General features: G+C 43.0%; 1 protein-coding gene across 4 annotated transcripts in view; it reads left to right on the plus strand.

Annotated features, from left to right (window-relative positions):
* The window catches only part of GRIP2 (glutamate receptor interacting protein 2), a 264,451-nt gene that overhangs the window by 182,021 nt on the left and 59,704 nt on the right, over positions 1-22,726 (plus strand). The gene's annotated exons all lie outside the window — the stretch shown is intronic.

The following is a 22,726-nucleotide window of genomic DNA, read 5'->3' on the forward strand; positions in this document are numbered from 1 at the left end:
CCTCTCCTTGGCCCCAAGATACCTTAAAGCATGAACCCAACTTTAGAAAATTGTTTTCTCCCTAAATCTGAGAAGTGAAATGGAACATGTATAAAGGACTTTAGCTTGGCTATGTTGCCTAATCCCATGGATGGTGACTAGATGGAATATCCCCTTACTGTAGCAGCATGGCCAGGAGCAGTTTAGGGGCTGGAGCTTATTTTGAAGCTGCCTCAGAGATGGTGCTGATTCCTGGTAGGCAGAGGGAGGCTGAGTGTGTGATTTAACAGGGCAGGAATGCAGCTGTTCCATGAAAAGATCAAAGGACAACTTGGCAGGAGCTCAGATCACTTTTGGGGCTGAGCCATAAGCTGGGCCCCTGCCTCAGAGGTGACTGACACTGACTGTGCTGGAGGAGTCTGTGGCTGGTGCCATCAGGAGGGATCATTCATCTAGTTCCTCAAACATATCACCAGAGGCATCTGGTGCTTCATTCATACAAGTTCCGATGATTGTTGTGCTGGTGGTGTTGGCTGGGTGGTGGGTGACCAAATGAGAAATACGCCTGATCTCAGCCCCATATCTTTCTTGGACAACCTTAGGTCAGTGTGGTGTGTAGCTCTGTTTTGTGCAAGGGAATGGTGCAGTCACTGAGCTGGTAAGGAAGCCTTCTTCACGCTGGTATCAGACCCGTACAGCTTGTGCTGGTGGTGCTCCTGAGGCCCAAGCCCATGCTTTTATTACCCACTAGGAACTGGTTTCCTCAGCATCTCATGGATGAGGCCATCCTTTGCACCAGGAACAGAGAAAAGACAGAGAGAGGGGTGGGAAACCATCTCATTTCATGTCTGCCAGCCCTTCTTAGTTATTTTAGTGTATTGAGAAAAGCTTTGACGGGTCTGGTTATAATGCACTGGGTTTGCTTTTGCTGAGGCTCAATTAAGTTCTCTTTTGGTCACTCAGTTGGGTTCTTAATATGTTTTTTTCTCCTTTCAACATGACTTTTTCATGAGACTCATCTCCTCATCTGGAAATAATCTGAGATGGAAGGTATAAAATAAATTGCTATCATATCACTCATTTTAGCATTTTAAGTGTGATGGGCAAAACCAGAAACCAGACGGATTGTTTCAAAGGGGTATCTAAATGTTTCAGATGTGCTTCCTGGGTCCATCAGGTTCTTGATGATTTCTTTCCTCTCTCCCAGCCACTGTCAAAAGTTTTCAAATGGGGCATTTTAATAATAGAAAGCTTATGCCTGTCCTTGAGAATGGAAGGGTCAGAAAGTGCAAACTGATGGTGAAATTTTATGGAAGGTGGGGGAAGCGTTTATCTTCTGGTTAGAGTAAGTTTCTGTGTGGCTTTGCTGATACCAGTGTGACAGTGTATTTCCACAAGAGACCTTGCAATCTGCAACTGGGGGACTTTCCTGAAACACTTTATGGTCTTTCTGAAGTCCAGGAAGACCTTACATATCTTGCTCTAGCAAACGTCACATTCCATTGGTCTTTACTGCAGGATCACTGCAGGAGTGGGCAGAATGACAGATCTCATTCAATCTCCTTCATGCTGCTCCAGGTGACCAGCTGAGGATCCCACTGCAAACCAGCCCAAGTTAAAATGGTTAATTGACTGCAGCACAGGCATCTTCAGGTGACCCTTTGTATTACAGACGTAGGCATTTGGGACCTCATTGTTTTTTAAATTTTTAAAATGTGGTTTGTATAGAAAGCAAAAGAAAAATAAAGATTGTCCATGAGGATGTTCAGTGCTTTTCTGTTCGGGTTTGTTGTTTAGTTTTAGGGTTGGGTTTGGTTTTTTTCCTTTGGTTGCCATTAGAAGCCATGCTTTTAGTGTGAGAGTGATGAACTGTCTGCAGCCCAAGGAGAGCAGTGGGAACTCCCTGTGCTTTCCTCCTTACCAGAAACCTTCATCCTTTATGGACAAGGTGGGAAAGGTCAGGAAAAGAGACTTGTTAATAGATCTCTGTCCCCTTCTGCTTGTTTGGTTTTCAGGGGATCAGCTCCCCTCTTCTGTGCTCTATCTGTGATAGCCCCAGATCTTCCCAGCTCGTCAGATAGGCTGGGGGAGAAATAGAGACAAAGATGTCTGAAAGGGATAGAAAACTAATGTGAGGAGCTAAAATGAGGTAGAAGGAAATCTTCATTGATATATCTCCTAGGAAGAAAGATTTTATCTATCTTATTGAAGAATTTATCACAATAGTGCTATTTAATATAACTCCTGCTCATCAAGCCACTTACGTCACTTTGTCAGCTTTGCCTCAGTGGCAGCAAAGTGAAAGATTAAGAGAAAAGTAACTGGGTTGTGCATACCAAGACAGACATCTCTGGGTCTGGAGCTGAATCACAACAACATTAATTTCCTGGAGCCAAAACTGGGCAGAGAGAATTTGTCTGGGCTGTTCCTCTGCCCTAAGCTAGTCCAGTATTGTCCATCTTCCTTGTATTTGAACACATCCATGCTGGAAATACATCAGCTCAAATTCATTCACCAGACTTAAATGCTAGGAAAGAGCTTTCTATAGCTGCAATTTTGGTGCCACTGCTTCCTGTCCAAACACCAAAAACAGATTAATCCTTCCCTCTGTGCATCACTCTTCTGAATTTCTGAAGACAGCAATAACCCTTTCTTTCTCCACACTCTCTTTAGCATAGACAACTCCTTCCTCTGCCCAGTCTCAGAAGTCATGACATCTGTATGTCTGACCAGACCGCACTGATTCAATCCGAGTGAACTCCAGCTGGACCACACATTTCTTGAACTGTGATACCCAGACCTGGGCACTGCTCTCAAGCTGAGGCTTTTCTTGGTGCTAAGTAAAACAAAAGGATGGTTTTGCAGACCATGTAGACTATGCCCATATTTATGTGTCCTGGGGTGTTAGATTTTCTTTCATAAGACATAGTACTGTGGAATTATATTTGATTTGCAGTCCATGGCACCTGAAGAGATCTTCTGCAACTGTCACTTAGAGAGTTTTTCTCCATCCATTATTAATTTCCTTATTTCTGACCAGGTAGCTTGTGTGCATCTCTGCTGAACTGCATATTTGTTTTTTTTCAAATGTGTGTGAATCCTTCTGGGTTAAAAATTTACTTCTCAGCCTGCTTCCAGTCCCTTATAGCTGATGGCTCTCAGTAAACTTAGTAAGAGCTCTGTGAACACCCAGGTAATTTAATGAAAACCTGGAGTCTTATCAGGCTGGGGATGAGCCCCTACAGGACTTCATTTAATACATCCGTCCCTTCTGATTGTGAACAACTGATGAGTTTTCTCAGTGTGTGGTTTTCCAATCAGTTTTGCATACACTTTATAATCATCTGTATCCTGCTTCCCGAACATACTCGTAAAAATAGCATGTGAAAGTATCAGAAGCATTTCTGAAATTGAGATAAAACAACTTGCATTTTCAGTCTATCCAGTAATGTTGCTCTGCCATAGGAAGGAGCTGAGCGGGCACTTCTCTTTGTGGCAGATCCAGGTTTGTGATTCATCCTTCTTGTTTTCTTTTAGCAGCTCACACACAGATGGTCAGTTCCAGGAACTGATTTATCATTTTCCTGCCTCTGCTCTCATATAATTTTATTTGTTTTGTTTTCAAGTTGAACACTGCATTTTGCTCTTCTGCAGCCTTTTTATGTCTTACCTGTCCTCTATAAGTTTTTAAGGCCACCTGCTGATGGCTTTTGGACTTGGATGATCAGGTCTCAAAAGTTTTGTTGACTATGCTAAGTATAGATGACCTGATATACACAGTGGAAAACAGTTCTTGCTCTTTGCTAGATATGACCCATTCCACTAAAAAAGGGTTTTATAGGGGAAAAAAAATACTAAAGTAATTTCCTACAACTTTTAATGGCCTATGGAAATTAATGATGTTTTTATAAGTTGTTTGGCTGTTGTGTTTTTTCTGCTGTATAGAGGTTACAGAGGTTTTTTTTCTCTTAAAGCTCTGGGCTCGTGCACATCTCATAAGTGCATATGTGTTAGTAAAAGGGTTTTTTTCAATGCAAAGGCCAAGCAGTTTGAATAAAAATGTCAGTCCAAAGTGTCAGCTGAACAACTACTGTTTAGGTTTTTTGCTCCAGCACTAACTGTTGGAGTCTAGTTTTCAGCCCAGACATTCACCTCCCTGCCAACCTGCTTAAGAAAATCTCATTACTGCTGGAAGAGACACACTCTGTCTTTGAGGAACCCATAGCAGGGGACTGTGGTGTGCTGAGACTTGCTTTTGGCTATGTGTCCAAGTTCATTATTCTTTTAACATTTGTTCTGTTTTGTTAATCCATATAAGCCAAGGATAACCACAGTGCCAAAGTGTGGGTCTATGTTAGGGCATGTAGGATTTTATTTATTTTGAAAATGGACTGTTAAAATGAATATGTGTCTGTGGGTGCCAATATTTATTGCTTGTGATACTAGCTACTTGAGGATGGAAATCACGTGCAATTTTACCCAGAAGGTCAGAAAAAGGTGTTGGGCAACTTGGAGAGAAGGGTGCTTCTGCTTTTGTTTTTTGGCATGTGTAGGTGTTGCAAACAAAACAAACAATTAAAGCTAACAAATAATAATAACCAGCAAGAGGTTGTGAATCAGAACTGGAGGAGAGAAAGTAGAGCAAAAATAAATATTTAGCAACGTTCATCAATTGACAATAGAAAGCTACCAGGCATAAGAACATTTAAGGCTCTTTTCAGCTGTCATTTCAGCTACTGCCTAATTTTTTAACATGTGAGTAATCCCATCAGGGTAGGCATGGTCTTAAGCCTCGATAGGATAGGACCCCCAGGTCATTGTATGGCTGTCTACTCGAGGTGGCAGGATACTTTTTCAAGACAAGTGTGCTTATGTGGGAGTTAAGAAATTCTGGTTCTGTGACAGTCTGACTGCCAGTCTGCTTCTGATTTATTTTTTTTTAATAGTATTATTATTCCCTTCGTAGCAAAAAAATTTAAATAAATTACTAACCAAGCTTGATGTTCTCAGCTGCCACATTTATTAATCTGTGGATTTACAGATGAGTCTGGTAACTGAAGACATGTGCAAAATCACACAGGATGAAGAATTTCTCTCCTCCCATCCCCATTTTTTATTTTAATGAAAGCTTTTTTTTTTTTTTCCCCTTTGACCGTGTGTTTTTGTTCAAGGATCTAATGATTACATGCTTGGAGATGATGGCTTTTCAAAAGCATCTTTCCCAGCAATTTTCAACTGGAGATGTGGATAAAAATATCTCCCCAGTTTTTTATCAGAAATGTTTTCAGTAATGTGCAATTATGAGCTCTGCCTTCATTCAATTCATCCTGGAAGAATTTGCTTCACAGGGAAATTCATTTCCTAGCTGCTGTAGATGCCAGCATAGTTGGCAGCTGCAGTTTTTTGTGGGGAGGAGGGAAATAAATGCCCAGAAATGAAAATTGAAGTAAATTGGTACCAACACCTGGAAACCTTAAAAGGATGGAATATATGTTTTGTTAAATCCTTGTTAAACTGTTTTATATGTCAGTACCCAAATGGCCTTGTAAGTTATTTAGTAGAGCTGAGAGATGAAGAGGTGGTCAAACTTAATCATGCCTTACTACTGATCTGTTTCTTATTGTGCAGGTTCATGAAATCATGTTAGTAAGGTGGAAGTAGTTGTGGTTTCTGCCCAGCAGTACTCTAGCTTCCAATCTCAAGGTATAATTAACACTCACGTGGTATATCCTAATGAAGCTGTAAGTTAGGAGCTGGCTCAGATTTGGGGAGAACAATGTTATTAAGGCAAGAAGGGCTGTGGAGCAGTTACGAAGAGAATAAATACGCTTTCGTCCTGGGAAGCAGGAACTTGTGCTGGTGAGAGTAAGATCTGACTCCCTTCTGCCCTGGAGTGTGGATGAAAATGGGATTTGCTGCATCCTTTTGCTTCATTGCATCCTCCTCTTTCCCAAAGGAGGGAGGGAGGTCCCTGATCTGACATCTGCTGCTGTTTTAGAAGTCATATGTCAAGTTGTGTGCAACTATTGAGCAAACGGAGTTGCTCACTATCCCAAATAACTCTTCCTGTCCAGCTTCTGCTCCCTTCTCTGAGCCCTTTTGGTGCCCACAGAGTGCACAGGTTCAGCACATCCATCTCCTGCTCTGTGGGAGCTCTTGCTGTAGCGAGGGTGGGATGGCACAGCTCCAGTCAGCTGCTTTTCCCAGCCAAGTAGCTGAGCTAGGTAATGCATCTGCTCTTCTGTCTTTGAGCAGCCATGTGCAGGATTGTACAAATGATGAAGCTCTGAGTCAGACCTCCAACAGGTCCCGACTGTTGCACTGCCAGCCTCTGTGCAGTTGTCCCAGCAATAAATTTGCTTCTCCACGAGGTCTCGGTGGAGATCCCTTCCTTTCCTGCTGTCAGCACGATGGCTGATCCATATGGGGTCATTACTGCAGTGAATGGTTCAGCCTGAAATGTGGGGGACGTGGCCTGGTCCTACCCCTGTGATTTATAGAGGGTAATTTCTTTATGGAATGCAGTGCCTTTTGGGTAGGATTAAACTCTTGGCATAAGATGAATGTACGTGTTTTGCTAAATAATTATTATTATTTTTTTTTCAATAATGTAATGCATTTCCCAGATAACCTACTGTGTAAATGACTGTGTTCTTCTCTGCCATGAAACACTGCTCTGCTGTCCAAGCTGCAAGAGTGCCTTGAAACTGCAGCCCAGCAGCCCCTGGGTGTGGAGGCATCTCGGGGCAGATTCTCTGCAGGTTCATCCTCAGCTGACTCCTCTGCAGCAATCAATGAAGTCATGCCTGGGGACCAAGTGTGTGAGGTAGGAATGGGCTAGGTGGGGTCCTGCAGAGAACCACAGAGATATGCCTGAAATCCAGGGAAGTAATTCAGAAAATGCTTAGGTATATATGGGTCTGGATCAGACTGCCCAGATGATTTGTAAACCTTGCCCCTGTGGAGTTAAAATCAGGGTGAAGTTAGAACTCTTGAGACGGAGGACTTGAAACTCATTGCTTCCTATTTTGTTCCAAAACCAGGTCTCACCCTGTGGTCTGTTGCTCCCTCACCTGCCCTTGTTGTAGCACATGGATCTTTCCCCTGCTGCCCCGACTCCTTCCTGCTGTAGCCAGGCTGTGCAAGGCCAGCACCACTGTTGGGGTGGTGGCAAATGTCACCTATCTCCCAGCTGGCTCCAGGGACAGCCCAGAGAGCTGCCATGATTTGTGAGGCTGGGCAAGAGGCATGAGAAAATACAGAGAGGTCTGTTTATTATTAATATTAACATAAAATAATAATTAATAATAATATAAACTTCCCTCTTCGTTTCATGTACTTCCTACCTTCCCACTTGAGCGAGCTCAGAGGGGGGCAGGTGATCACCCTGCAGGAACTGGGAAGCAAAACGTTTTGGAGGCTGTGGTGGAGGCAAGTGAGCACAGCTCCACTGGCTCCTCTCCTTTCTACAAGTCCCTTTATCATTCAGCAGCCAACTCAAGCAGTGCCATGAGCTATAATAGGCAATTAGCTGCTAACAGATTTATGTGATGCGGCGTTTTATAAGCAAACAATCATGTGTGTTTAATCATTAAATGGATCTGCTGTAGCTAATGTTCACAGAGCTGATCTCTCTCAGCTCCCTGTGCACACACTCCGCCCTCTTGCACCAGTGCAGACCCTCAGATGTTCGTACCTGTGCAAAACTGGGAGCGATGTGTTACTTGGCAGCTGCCTTTGGTTCTGGCAGGTGGTGGCCAGAGGTAAGTTCTTGGCAGTACCTGCTCTCAGAGACATCCAGACTCCTAGAGGTTAGCACAGTGGGAATGGGAGGTGCCTGGTGTGGGGGTGTTCCCCCCCTAAGCCTGAGGACCCTCAGTATGCTGAGGGGCTGGGCAGGCACATGCACAGCACCCTGCTGTGTGCACTCATCCTGGGATTGCAGCATTCCCCAGGTCTGGAAAGTAGGCAGTTTTAATATTTATAGTTAATTTTCGATATACCTGCACGTGCTGCTCTTCCACACATCTATTACACCCTTGGCAGAACCTGCTGGTTTTAATTTTTATTAGCACAAGTGCCTTGTTGAAACAATATTAAGTGGGCATTTAGGAAACATAACGTGAAGCATTACATTCAGTGGTCTGTGCTCCTGAGTGGAGAAAGGCTATCACATGAGTCTCCTCTCCTCTCAAGGCTGCAGTCTGCTCTTCCCAAGACTGCTGTCTTTAACTGCACTTGCATTTTTCCTGAGTTCATTGTTACCTCCTGTCCTCTGTAAGCTGTAAAACTCCTGGCTGTGTCTTCTTAGGTGCTTCTTGCATCTTTTCAGACATATGCCCTTATTCAGGTATAAGCACTGGGTCTCAAGTTGCAGTGTGTGTGGAGGAGGCAGGGCTGCAGGGTGCAGGTGGAGCTTGGGATGCTCACCCCAGCCCCAGCAGGGCTTCCTGTACCTCTGCCCTGTCACATCCCCATTCAGCTGGTCCCATTTCCTTGTTGAAAGGGGGAGCAAGTATCTGCCAAGAGCAATGCAAAAATGATTTTTTCCCAGTCCTGGGCATGAGTCTGCCATGACCCAGGCCCTCTGGCTTTTTGGTATGCTGAGAGAGCTTGTGCTGCCACCAAATTGAGAGAGCTGTTCTAACCACTGTCCCTGTTCCCCCACCTGTGGCTGCTGCAGCTGGCATGCTGCTCTGGGCTAGTATTTTTGTTGGGATGTTTATGGATTTCAAAGATATTACTAAAAAAACAACCAAACAAAAAAACACAAAACACAAAGAGAAAATTAGACCACAGAACTCTAGGGCTTGAATTCTGAACCAAGTAGGATTTCCATGTGAAAATCTCAAGGCTGTCCCTGTTTCCATACTGGTACAAGAGTGAATACTCACCTACAGGTGAGTTCAAGAGTGAGCATCTCTTGTGAGCCTTTCAGGAGGTGGCAGAGCTCTGCTTGCAGCAACATATTCTGATGTTCACCAGGAGCTTCCATGCCTTTTGGGAATTCTTGTGCTGGCTGTAGTTAAGACTGTGTTCTCCACCTGTTTTGCGTCACCCGTGCAATGTGAAGCAAATGGAAACCAGCACAATGGTTTGTATGGTTTGTATGAAGGCAGCTACATAAAACAGCTGGAGTGAATTAATAACTCTGCTGGAGCAAGGTCTTATCCATCTTTCATACTGAACAGATGTTTGCTTTCATCACGGTGGTGCTGTGCTGATCTTTGGACACCAGCCTGTTTGGGAGGATGGGATGTTAACAGAGCCTGCAGCCAAGGCAAGGCTTGATGGGAAGCAAGAAGTGGGGCAAAAGCAGGAGCAGGGCTTGTTGGAAACAAGATTTAATGCGCAACGCAGGACAATTTTTAGCAGCTGGTTTGATGGGGTCAGACTGCACCAGTTCCAACATCAAATAACTTTGAGCTTTGAAACTTTCTTAAACCATCATGTTGTCCTGCTAAAACTGATACTCCCTGGCACTTTGATTTTCCTCCTTTTCCCTCTCTCCTTTCATTTTAAGCCAGCTTCTTGCTTACAATTTCTTTAGTCTTTTAGCTATAAGCTTATTCCATCTCTCACACAGCTCCTGTGAATCCTCCTGACAGAGTTGAGGATAAAAGCAGCCCAGCTGCACACACGGGCCATTGCATAATAGATGGTTTGTGTGTCAGAGTCTAAAATCTACATATGTTTAGATCAGTCATGAAGTGGGAACATCTGTATATATTCATATGTAATGGATTTTACCACATGAATGAATAATCCAACTCCCACAGTTTGGTATTTGCTTTTTTTGAAACATTGCTACTTAGCTAAATACTGAGGGGAGAATCACATTTATGGGAATTAAGTCTTAGTAAGGTTTAGTGGAGCTTCATGGATAAGCTGGAAACAAGCCTAAATGGGGTTCCAAAATCTTTCTTTTAAAATAGTTAATGCTGTCTGGAACTTCTTCCTTATTTCTTGACTCCCACTGTTTTTAAGCACTTTGCATCAGAATGCAGTGCAAATCCAGGATAAAGCACCTGATTTGCAACCTACTGCATTGAATGTCTTGTCATATTATGCCATCTTCCAGCAGTACTCGCTGTCTTTGAAGTCCTCCTAAAAGGCATTCTCAAACCTTGAGGGATGCATTGTGAGTTAGGGGCTTCAGCTGTAGGATTGTCCCATTGCAATGTTGCTGGCAAACCCAGCTACCTTGGTGCACTGGCCCATGGAACGATGGAAAAGCTGGTGAAGGTATAGCTGCCCCACTTCAAAGAAGGCTGGGGACTTCCTACATCTGCTCTCTGCTGGGTCAGGCTGGTTTATTCTCTGCTGGGTCAGCAAAGCCTCTGAGCCTTGGGCCAGCCCTGCCCTCGCCAGAGCTGGGGCTGAGCACACACCCTGTTGTGGACAGTTAGCCAGGGTTGTCCTGGTTCACCAGGCTGCTCTGATTTTTCATAACTCCTTTTGAAGCTGTAGCCCAATTGAGATGATAAGATCAGTGCAGTAGCAAATGAGGTCATGGACAGTTTCGGTATCTCCTTCTTATAGTTTATTTGACTTTTTAATGCTAGAGATGATGGCATCCTTTAGGTTTTACATAAATCTGTTTTCTTGCTTCACCCCTTGATCCTTGGGTCATGTTTTATTAAATGTTACTGCATCAGAGTGCATCTCTTCTGTTCTCTGATTTGCCTGTTGTGTTTTGTTTTGTTTTATAGGTTTTGTTTCCTTGTGGTTTGCAAGGATTTTCTTATTGCTGTTGGCACTGAGATTGATTCATGCCGTGTCTGGACCTGTATCAATCTCAGCCACCTCTTGAGCTGGCACAGCAAATCTCCCAGATTTGATTCCTCATTTCATTTTCTGGACCTTTTCCCTGAGCAAGAGCAGGCTTGTAATTGGGACAGAGAGAGGGTGCTAACCTGGACAAGTGGCAGGGTGACCTTCCAAGCAGCAGCCTCGCTGGGCTCCCCTCGCCCCTTGTTAAATCTTGCTGGTGCAGGGATTGTCCATGTCAAACTGATGTTGTTCCTGGAGATCAGCAGGGAAGCAGAATGTGATTCACTGGAAGAAGAGGTCTTCTTCCACTCCTCATCTAAGGAGTCAGATTTTCTACCAGGTTTCCTTAAGATCAGTTTACCACTCTTAGTTGTGCTCCACATCACATGCCGTAAGCTTAGCACAGGTGCTAACATTTTATGCATTATCTTGGGAGCATTTCATTTACTTGTAACATAAGCTCTCAGAAGCGCTATAGGAGTAAAACAAAAAATATCTTCCAACTGTAGCAAGTCCCTCTTCAAAAAGGTTTACTAGGCTGAACATTGGCACAGTATCTTGTTGCCACCTCAGCTTGCCTCCTTTTTCAAAGTTATTTCAAAGCTCACGTGCTATCTCTTTACTTCCTATCTGTGTGTATGTTGGGGAGCAGGCACTCCAGTTTTCCTCTGTTTGAAATTGCCCTTTTTTTTCAGTAGAAAATGGTAGTGCAGAGAACCTGGGCACTCATTGTTTTTTGGCTCTAATGGAGAAATGCAGATATATTCTGCTGCTTCATGTGAGAGTGGGAGCTCAAGCTTTGAGCCGACCAGAATTACAAAAAAGACTTATTATGGTTAAAAATGACCTTTGCATTGAACGGTGATTTTTCTTTTCAGCCAGCTTCTGCCCAAATGATATGTTCACCTATTATTTATTTATTTATTTTCAAACTGTGTTGTTTTCAGGCCAAATGAGCCATTAACAATCTAGTCTCGTCTCCTGCATAATACAGGTCAAAGATCTTAGTCCAATTACTATGAATCATGTTGTGAATTCCCTGACTAAGGGGTGCTGAATGATTTTTAGGATCAGTCATCACAAGACATTCAGTAACACAATGCCCAGAAGATTAATTCCTCTCATGGGGTGGAAAGGCAGGACACATGCATGTTCCCACATATAGGATGAATGTTTACAGCTTTCTTTCCCAACATCTGGCTCTCTACCTTTCCACTGTTCTCCTGCCATCCTCGTGCACTAGATCAGATTGTCTTCTCCTCTTCTTTTCAGTACAGCTCTACCTTGTGCTTCTGAAGCTCCCTCCCTCCCTGGGAAGTTAACCACCTCTTGATTTGACAGTTCTTTTAAAAGATCTTGGAGGATGAAAGACAATAGGTACCATTGTTAAAGCAAAGTTCATAGGGACCAAAAGGAAGTTTGGAAAAAGGCAAAATAGGTCAAAGGATTTACTATCACTCTCACTCCAGGAAATTAATTTCCATTTCAGAAGGTGGAAATCCTGATGTCTACCTGTTCTGTCATCCCCAAGCTGTTGACTTGTGCTGAATATTCACACCCAGGATGTGCACAGGGATGCTCAGTTCTCGGCCCTGGCGATGGCCCCTGAGTCCTGTCTCCCCATCTCCTCCCTGGACCTCTGAGTCCAAGCCCAGTGTTGGGTAAGACAGAAAAAAAAATCAACACAAAATATTTTTAATGTAGACATTGATAAGATGTTTTGGCTTTAACTATTGATATGTCAAAAATAAAAGCTTTTCCCTGCTTAAGTGTACCTTGTGACAAACCTTCCCAGCTGGGAGGCAGCTTAGTGCCAAGCCCTGTGCATTGGAAGCAGGCATGATGGTTTTTATTGGAACAAAGCTTGTTCTCACTCTTTGATTAACTACAGGGTTAAACAAGCAGGTAATAGTGGCCACTAGGTTTAAGTGGCACCGGTGATTAGAGTTCTAAGCACTAATCTACTGACAGTATTTAATTTCATTTGATTGAAAAGCCACAATAGAGCTGTCTTTTTTATTTGATTTCACTCCACAGTCACTTAGCATGGCATTTGTTGCTTGAAAGAAAGAAAGTCCCCGGGGTTTGGATTCAGCAGGCTGCATTTTTATCCGTCTCCATATTCAAGAGGAAGTTTGGAAGCTTGTGTGGAGTTAATAGGGAGAATTGTATTCCCTTGCCAGCTAGGATTTACTGCTGCCTGCTGCACAGATTAATAAACCCAGTTGTATCTAGAGAGGCATTCTTCCCTGGGAATGGTGTTAGACTTTAATCGGTCATTTCTCACCATGTTACAATTGCTCCCTTGGATAACTTTCATGAAAGATCAGTCTGAAAATGTATCTTATTCCTCTTTAATTTTTACTCTTGAAAGGTAGTTTCTTCAGATAACACAATCAGTATATCAGCAATATTTCATCTTCCTAGCTTATAGTTGGACTCTCCCCAGCACAGTATAATAAGAGAAATTGCCAGATTGACTGGAAAATGTAACTTTAATAACATCATTTCAGGCAGTAGAACTATTGAGAAATAATAATCTCATTGAGTTGGTTTCTGCACTATTCTTGTCCCTCATGCACAAAATTACTGCACATAATGTGCGTGTGTCTGTGTGTGCAAATGTGACCTGCAAGGGGGTGAGAACATTTTTTTCCTGCAAATTCCTGCACATTTTTTCCCTGCCACTGAGTCTTTCATAAATATAAACTGATGAAGTTGTCTGAAAATGTCTGAGAGTGTGAGAGACTGTGGGAAGCGAAGTTTTTCTTCCTTTCTCTCTTTATTTCTATTCTTTAACACTAGAAATTCAAATTTTGCTGGGGAGTGCTTAAGAAAAGCAAATGGGAGACGGGTCATGGAATGAAAAGGGACCTTTTTGGTATGGATATTTTTTAAAGATGCTTTAGAAGAGGTGGATAAAAGTTAAGGTGTCTGGGGGTTTTTTGAGGAAAAGCATTTGGTGCTGAAGACCCAGCCTGTGCTATCCTTCAAGAAACTCTTCAGAAGCCTAAACTAATGCACAAGAGCCCATCCTTACCGGAATGGGGAAAGAGTTGTTTCTGGTAATATTAAATTAAAGAAATAAAATAAATCACGGGTTACTTCTGAACAATAACATAAGCTTCTCTGTGAGCAGGTGAGCAAAATAACCCTTATTTTCAACAGTTTTGCATCTCACATCCCTTGTTCTTCTCCCTACCATGCAAAGGAAAATGAGTGGTGAAGCTGGTCTGGAGCTGGTTTACACAGCAGCTCTTTGCTGAGAGAAAGAATTTGGGTCTTTCCTGTTCAAAGCACAATTTTAATGAAGACTACAGGACTATAACAGTCTTTCAGGCTGAGCTCTCTTCCCCTCAGGTTTATGGATGTTGGCCACTGGCTTCCAGAGGTGCAGAAAGACAGTAGATGGATGGATGTACAGACAGCATATTAAGTTAATTTTCACAGAAAACCAAGCAAAAAAATTAAGCTGGGTTTAATAAAAAGTTCTAATCACTTTTCCATGTATTTTTTCCTTCATCTCTCTGTACAGTTTAAGTGGAAATTAAAAATTGCTTCCAGGTCCTCTACTGGACACTCCCTCAGATGGGCTGATTAGATAGTTACTCTGTGCTGGCTTCCAAAGCAATAACGGGTGATAGGCAGTGCATTGTAGCAATGTCTCTGGTATATAAAAAACATGACTGTGATGGCAGGTTGACTGCAGATTCTTAAATCATGGCTTTGTAATTTCTTCCCCTTTTATGCTTCTTATGGAATGGCATGTATTGAAAAAAAAGCATGAGGAGTACCAGGTCTTGGCATCGCAAGCTGGGTCCAGTGTTCATTCTTATCAGATGGGATTTGAATCAGTCCTTGGGAGGTGTTTAATATCCTGTGAAAGTTGATGGGAGTTAAACTTTTCCAAAGCCTGGCTTTTTTGCAGAGCCAACTTAAATGAAATTAGATCTTCTACTTGTTTACTAAATGTTGAAACTTTCTTTTCTCCATGAGAAGTGGGAGTCTTCTTCCATCAGGGCTATGTATCTGCTGAGGGCTTGCAGAGGGCAAGAAATATGCTCAAGTATTCCTTGGAATCCAACCTGCTTGATAACAGAGGCATGTTCCGTCTCATATCTTGGTCTCATAAAGGTTACTGCTATGCAAATAACTGCATCATTTCTGGTTGATAATGGTTGCTTGAAACAAGTTGTTCTGTTAAAAGTAATTTTAGTTTCTTATTAAAAAGAAAAAAAATGGAAGAACAAAGCACAGAGTTTTCTGTTGAACAATAAGCTATTGTATCTTTTATAGATCTGTTTCCTGTGAATAGAGCAGCAGGTGGTTATGAAATTATATATGCCTTAAAGTGTTGGTAGATAAATGAGTGCAGGCTTTAGAAGAAAAGAAGGGGAGGTGGGGAGGGTGTGGGGAGATGAATTTCATGCTGTGTGTATCGAGGAGAGGAAATTAATAAGTACAACTTCCTCTTGAAATAACCTCAAAGTTAGGACAAGTTCTCCCTGGCTCAAATGCCAGTAGCAATGATTGCCCAAAAGGATGGAGGAGATGCTGCAAACACCTCTGACGGCACAAGAAGCTGCGGTTGGTGGAGCAGGTTTCCAGCCTAGGGAAGGGGGGGCAGCATTGTTGCAGTGGGGCTGGAACAGGTACTGGCAGCAGGTTGATAACACTCTTGGGATGTTGGGTTTTTTCCCCACCAGAAGTATTGGGAAAGTGGAAGGAGGTTCAGCTCATTGTCTTTGGGGCAAGGACTTTGTTCCAGCAAGCCTGGTTATTGTACGGCAGGGGTGTCCTCTCTGGCTGTGCTCTCAGAACATTTGTGGTAAGAGAAATTGAAAAGAAAGCATGTCCCCAGGTCCTCACTCATCTCCAGTGTAACTCGTGAATATGTGCTGGGGTGGGGTTCTTGCCAGTGAAGGGAACAATATGAGGCTGCTCTTCACAAGAGGCATTTGTACCACAAATTTGTTGGTACATGTATTTATGAAATTAGGGAGTGGCTGCTCCCAAAATAACCCAGTCTGTTCCAGTCTGAGCTTGTTGATTAGGGGAAATTTTTAAAAAGTCTTCCTGGTGCAAAGGAGAAGTATTTCAAAGCCCTGCTTGGGTCTGAGTGGTTCCAGTGAGAGAGTCATATTGAGGGTGCCCTGTGCTGGTAGAGGTGGAAATGGGATCTATGACGGGCTCTGAGTTTTTCACCCATATCCTTCCAGACACCTTACCCAACCTCCTGGAGGACTGAAGGCCAGGAAACACTGGGTCTTTGGAAGATTAGGGAGTGATTTTGGATGCAGGGAGCAAAACAGTCAGTGTCACAATAATGAAGTTGCACTGCAGCGGCAGAATCCGAAAGCTAAAGGGATGTTTTTCTTCTTGTTTTTATGCCCTTCACAGGAGCACGGGCTGTCTTGCCTAAGGATTTAGTATGTTTGTTGCTGCATGCTTGGGCCAGTTTTATGTAGGGCAGGACTGTGAACTCTAGCTCAACTTTTGCAGTATTCTAGGAAAAGAAACCTGGAGGTGACTGGCAGATGTTTTAATCCATTTCTTTGGTTTCTACTTATTTATTTTCTTTAGCTTTTCTGATACAGAGCTGGAGCAATGCATTTCTGGAAATGGGAAAAGGACTGAACATCTGTATTGAGCTTAATGAACTTATGCACAAATGTTCCAAGTGCCTAAGGATCTTTGGGTTTTGTTGAGCAGAAGAAAATTCAAGCAATCTGCTGAGGAAGGCTTGAGGAAGGTCCAATTCTTCATGTGAACAGAGGCTCTTGCCTGAAGTAGAGTCATGGGCTGTGGTGGTCTCTGTAATTGAGGCAGTTTCAGGAAATAATGCAATTGGTTTATAACAATATTCAAAATGAGATTATTATTTTTTTTTGTTCTCTTGCCCTAGCCTATCTAAATATACTTGTTTCTTGTGTTAGAGGCCAAGTACTTTGAAGATGGGAGGCCACTACTCTGCTACTCTTGTGCAGAGCTCACACAGCCATCTCCAGCCTGCTGTGGTGGTGCTAAAATGGCCCAAACTGCCCTCAGGGAAATGTGCTGGAGCTTTGGTTCTGTACAGCCTTGCAATCAAACCCAACTTGTGCATCTAATACCACAGGGTGTGATGCCACTTGAGTGCCAGCCTGGGGAGGGGTGGGAAGGATTATGTTACTGCCCTTTTCTAGTGATGCATCAGATTAAGTAGGGCACTGATAGTAAACACCAGTTGCTCCAAGAGCAGCAGAACCTGGTCTCCTGATCTCCGATGGCTCTGTCTGCTGTGGATTCTCATACGTCTAATAATGAGGTTGAATTTACCTCCCCACCCTTGCTTTCTGACCGAGGGCATGAACAGGAGTCTCTCCTCTAAACAAGATGCTTGTTTGCCTGTTGGTCACACAGCAGCCAGCTGGCTGATTTGCAGGGGTCAGTTGCATACACTAGATCAATCCTAACCCCTGTGAAACCCCCACCTTCTCTAAATCAGGGATCCCTTGGCCTTCAGCACGGTTTGACCCATTTGTTGCCCAAATGCAAACCGTCACCAAGGTTGACTTGTGAGATACCCTGTCAGCCCCCAGCTTTCACAGAGCCAGTGGAGGCATCCTGGGCCAAATCCTCTCTCTGCAGCACCACCAGCAAAACTGATCTAAATAACACCACAACTTTTCTTAGTTAATATTCCCAAGGGGATGTGAGCACAGACATCAGGATCTTCTGACATCAATTAGGTCTCAAGCCAACCTCTCTTAATATGTGTATGGGGGAAACTTTCTCAGAAAGAGCACTGATTTAGGAGTTAATTATCCCTGCCTGTGGGGGGAAAAAAAGGGTTTTTTCATTTAGAAGAGTTATTAGTCTATGTTATTAACAGAGATCACCTCCTAATGAAAATCAGCATTGGCTAAATAAGATTCTGTGACAATTAGGCTCTGTCTGCAAGTTGTTCAGATTCCTGGATCGCTTTAAGACAGTTCCTGCAGAGAAAGTGCATTAATCTTGTGGGAAGACCAAGAGGTAAAACCTCCCATTTGGTTAATGGAAAAAAGACAGTTGGAGACAGCTACTTTGCCAGAGGGTAATTGCACTCCTTGTTTAGAGAAATTAATACTACAACAGCATTAAGAAACAAAAGCTGTTCAAACTAATGCAAACCGGTGTTTTTTGCTAGAATAAAAGCTTGAGATTGGAAGAAGGAACCCAAATGACTAAACCTAAGTGTGATTTCATCAATTTTGAGGAGAGTTATTTCTGTAAGTCAGGGGAGGCACTTATCTGTAGTCAGGTAAGGAGCAGTCAGGGGTACATGAGAGTGGGTCAAGCAGCTAGTGATGATTCAAACTGCAGTCTCCAAGGCCTGGGATTTTAAAGATATCAGAGTGCCTGAACATGCAGACATGTGCTTCAAAAACAGACTTTAATAATCTATCTGTATCTTTAGGTGCCTAATCACTTTAAAAAAGTTGTTATATTACTAGAGGGAGGGGAAGGAAAAAGAGATACATCCATGCACATCCACTCTGAAGCTCAAACTGTTATTCAAGTCCTAAATTCCATAAGCCTGGCCAGGGGCTACCAGGGCTGAGCTGCCTGCTCTGCTCTAGACGCAGACTTGGTCCTACCTGGGCCACCCCTTTTGCAGTTGCAAGGTTCCTGTGCTATGCTCTTGCTACCTGGCTGAGCAGTTTTGCAGAGCAGTAGCTGCTCCTTGCTGTGTGGTCTGGATCCCAGCTGGGATTTCTCCTGTGGAGGAGGCAGAGGAGGACACAATCTGCCAATTTTCTTTTATTTGGGTGCAAGTTTCTGGAAAATACCTCTGTTTTGCTAACCTCTTCCCCTACTTCAACCCTAGGAAAACCTGTGCCACTTTCTGTGCGCCTGTCAAAGGGCCAGTGCCTCTGATTGGGGTCTTTATCTCCTGGGTTGCCTTGCCTGGAAACCTGGATGCTACTGGCACAATCTCAATTAAACAGGGACAGCATAAAATATCACAGTGCCCTGGCTGCAGGTGACACACTGTACTAGGGCCACAGAAGTGCCATTGACTACAGGCCCTGCAGAGAGCTGCCCATTTTGCCCAGACCTTCCCTTCTTCCTGCTCCCGGCACTTCAGGAGATATTTTTCCTACTTCTGCATCTGTCCAGTTTGTTTTTGAAGGAATGAGTTGGGATTATCTCTCCTTTTTTTGTCGCTGCATGATTTACTGTAAGATACTGTTGGTGCAGGGGTGGAGAGCTCTGGGCCTTCTGTATAGGTGTAGGGAACTGGGAGCTTTTCTCTCTGTTGTCATTAACCCATTGAAATGGCAAAAACTGTTGTCAAAGAACTTACAGGAACTTTTCTATGTTGTTACAGATTCCCTTGAGATCAAAAAATGGAAAGAATGGCACCCAGTTTCACTGAGAGTCTTGTGTACTTGGTGAGCTTTTCTGAAAGATCTAGAGCCAGCATTAACACCACTACTTGAAAATCACCTTCCTCTCCTCCATATCCACAAATTACACAATTATTTTCCTTGGAAAAATTTTGGCCCTCTTGGTGCAAGAGAAGCAGCTTGAAAAATACATCTCTAATGACGGCAGCACTGCTTGCTTGGAAAAAGAACTTGTGTAGTCTTAAAAAAAGTTATTTTCTCAGTTTTAGGAGTAGAGAGATTCAAGAATTTTCAGTGCTTGGGCTGGGGCTGTGATTTGGGTCAACTGAGAATCAGGCTGGTTACCAGCCTTGCCTTTGAATCAGTGCTGTGCTAGGCAGAAGAAACGACTGAGCACAAACAGAAGGATTCTTTTTTCTTCTTTTTTTAAAAGAAAAAGAAAAGAAAGCTCCCCTCCCAACAACAACAACCACAAAAAACCAACCCCAACCAACGAAAAAACCCAGTGACATAAAATGCTAAAAAAGAACCCCAAACAAACAAAATAAGCTCAGAAAAAAGTGTCTCCATTAATACCAGCTTGAGTGGCAGAGCAGGAAATTGGCTGCAAATGAACAAAGAGCCACGCTCCGGGGATGCTAACACAAGCAAATGCCAATTCACACTTGGGCAGGCGGCATGTGGCAGTTTCCTCTCCTGTTCAAACATTTTAGCCAGATAATGAGCAAAAAAAAAAACCCAACAGTTTTCACATAATCAACTGAGTTTGGAAGGGAAAAGCAAGAGAGGAAAGGGAACTGTGGTGCTAATGATTTGCTGGCTGGTAGGGCTGTCAAGGAGGCAGCGCGGGATGGCGCGGGGGCTGATTGCCAGCAGCGGCTGGAGCTCGGGTCGCTGCTCTTGGCTGGTGGTGGAAGGTGGTGTTAATGGATGGACAGCCTGGTTGCTTGCTGAAATGGAAGCCAAGGCAGGTTTGCCAACAACTATTGGGGTAGGGAGGGTGACCTTTAGTCACCTGGGGTTTCGTATCAATAGTGCTAGAGGCTGCGATGGGGAAGTGAAGCGCAGGAGGGTGCTGGTGGCTGGCTGGTCCAGGGCAGTTTGTTATGTGAAGCAGATGGTTGACTGCTTTACTTTGCCAACAGATTATGGAGTTGGCTTTTAACTGCCTTGTGTGGTTCCCTGGGAATGCAGGGATCTCATCCGCAGCAGATTGTTGCTGCCTTGAGCACATTACTTGGGGTCAGAGTGGGCAGGACTAGTCTCACGTGGAAGGTGGCTGTGCTGGGGTGGTCTTCACTATCCACAATGTCCTGTGGCACTGCAGGCATACACATGGTCCAGTGGCATTTAGAGGCTCCAGCCCTGGATGTCCCAGGATATTTTGCAGGTGCCTTTTACAGACCTACCTCCAGTATTGAAGAAGAAGCCTCATGCTGGGCATTCTGAGCTGCTGTTTTCAGGTTCCTCTTCAAAAGTGCTACTGCATTTGGGAGAGAAATAAAGGGTAGCTGGGCTGTGCTGCTGGGCTAAGTGGTGTGGGCAAGGAGTAGCTGGATCAGCATTGTCATGCTCCTCCCCTGGGAAATGCTATCTTGCTTTATACTCCTGTTTTCTGACTCTGCAGTTCTGGAAGGCATGAGGTGACAGAGAGAGGGTAAGGCAGGATATTAGGAAAAAACTTTCTGAGGCAGAGATTAAGATGAACATGTCAGAGATTGAAAGCTCTGAATTTTTATCACTATCAAACAGCTACTGAAGAAGAGATGGCACAGGGCTTTGCTTTAAAAAAAAAAATAAAAAAAATTGCATGCTGAAGTTAAACTGTCCCAAGTAAATTAAACTTCTTTCCAGAGTCATTAAGCCCAGATTAATCTTGACTGTGGCCTTCTCATAACCCAAAGAACCATTACTATTAAAAATGCAAATTTCATTTTCAAGACTTCTGCTGTTAGAGTTGATGCCAGGCTGTACCAGCACCCATCTGAAATCAGATGGATCTTGCTGTGTTTCTCTAGCACTCTAGCAAAGTGCTGCTGCTGCTTTCACTATCAGTAGTGAGTAATGCTGCAACATTTCCATGGTCAGGACAGTGCTATTTTATCCTGTCTGTTCTTCCCTTTATTTTTGAAAGGCAGAGCTTTGTTTCCATGTTTCACAGAGGTCCTGGATGTTTGGGTATCAAGGTTCGATGTGTTTTGGCAGAAATAGCTTGGCATAGTTTGGTGATGGTCTAGTGCCAAGTGCTAGTTCTTGCTTCATTAGAAATCTTCAGTTGAGTAGTGATGGAAAAGCATCCAACGTGATGCAGAAGAGTCCAGAGTCTGGATATTGGACCTTCTATGGGCTGCAAAATTTGGGCTGAAAAACTAAATGGTGTTTATTTTTCAGATGAAACTTTTTATGCTTGAAAATGGAGATTTGAGTCAGCCAAGATTTTTCACTGAGTTTTGTAAAATCCTGAAGTTACATCAGCTGGGGGAACAAGAATTAAAACTAGCTAAATAATTATATTTATTTATTTTTCTTGGAAATTACTTTAAGTGAAACCTTATTTCATTTCACTTTAAAAAAATAAATTCAAACAGAATTGCCTTCCCAGTGGTTAAGTGTAACCCATGTGATTCAGTTTACACCATAATTTTTCTGTTTGTGGGGCAAGTGAGCTGCCAGCAGACTGAGCATTTGTTTTGATTTATCTGTGTACAGGCTGCTGTCTGGGATGGAGCTGAACAAAAGTTGTTGTTCCATTTGTATGCAGTGAGACAAAAACTTTGTAACCTAAATACAAGTTATTTAATGGCTGCAGACAGGAATAAATGGATAATGTTCTCAGTAACCCATATTTATACTATCATGTACAACTTCTAAACTTTCACAGCTATTGAAAAAATTGAGAAGGGCAATCTAGGAATGTGGTCACTGAGAATGAGAGTTATTTGACACTACATAGTTACTGGAAATTATCGATTGAAAAAGAGTCAGCTTTTTAGGAAGTGCCATAAAAATAGACATTTTATATGGATGGCAATGAAATGTGTGGAGCCATGTTCCTTTCCCTGCAAATAACCTCTATGCCATATAGGAGTTTTCCAATTGGAGAACACAAAGGTATTTAAACACTTATAACTTCAACTTAAGCTGGATGGTGCATTTACAGTGCATAATGTTATTTTCTCTTTTCTCTTTTTTTTTTTTTTTTTTTTTAAGTCACTTAAGAGAAGGTGCTCTCTATATTGTAAAGAAGCTGAAACATCAGCAGGAAAATGTGACTTTGAAATAATGAGATCTATAAGAATAAGCAATTTCATTCAAGTGTTGTGATTTAGTGCCCTATTAGTGTCCTGATGTATAACTCCATTTCCAAAGACTGTAAGTTTCTTCACAACCATAACGACAGGCTTAAAACTTGTGAGCCTAATGCTCCAGCTTTCTGTGTCCTCAGCTGTTCCACATAATTACAGGAGTAAGGGAATTTTGTTCTCTCCTAACAGATTAGCTCCAATAGGAATAAATCAGAGAATATTATTGCCTTTTTGTTTGTTTCCCTCCCTCTCTAAAAAGCAAAATACCCTACATGGTTCAGGGCAATGCCAGGG

Source organism: Apus apus, chromosome 9 (genome assembly GCF_020740795.1).
Source record: "Apus apus isolate bApuApu2 chromosome 9, bApuApu2.pri.cur, whole genome shotgun sequence".
Lineage (NCBI taxonomy): Eukaryota > Metazoa > Chordata > Aves > Apodiformes > Apodidae > Apus > Apus apus.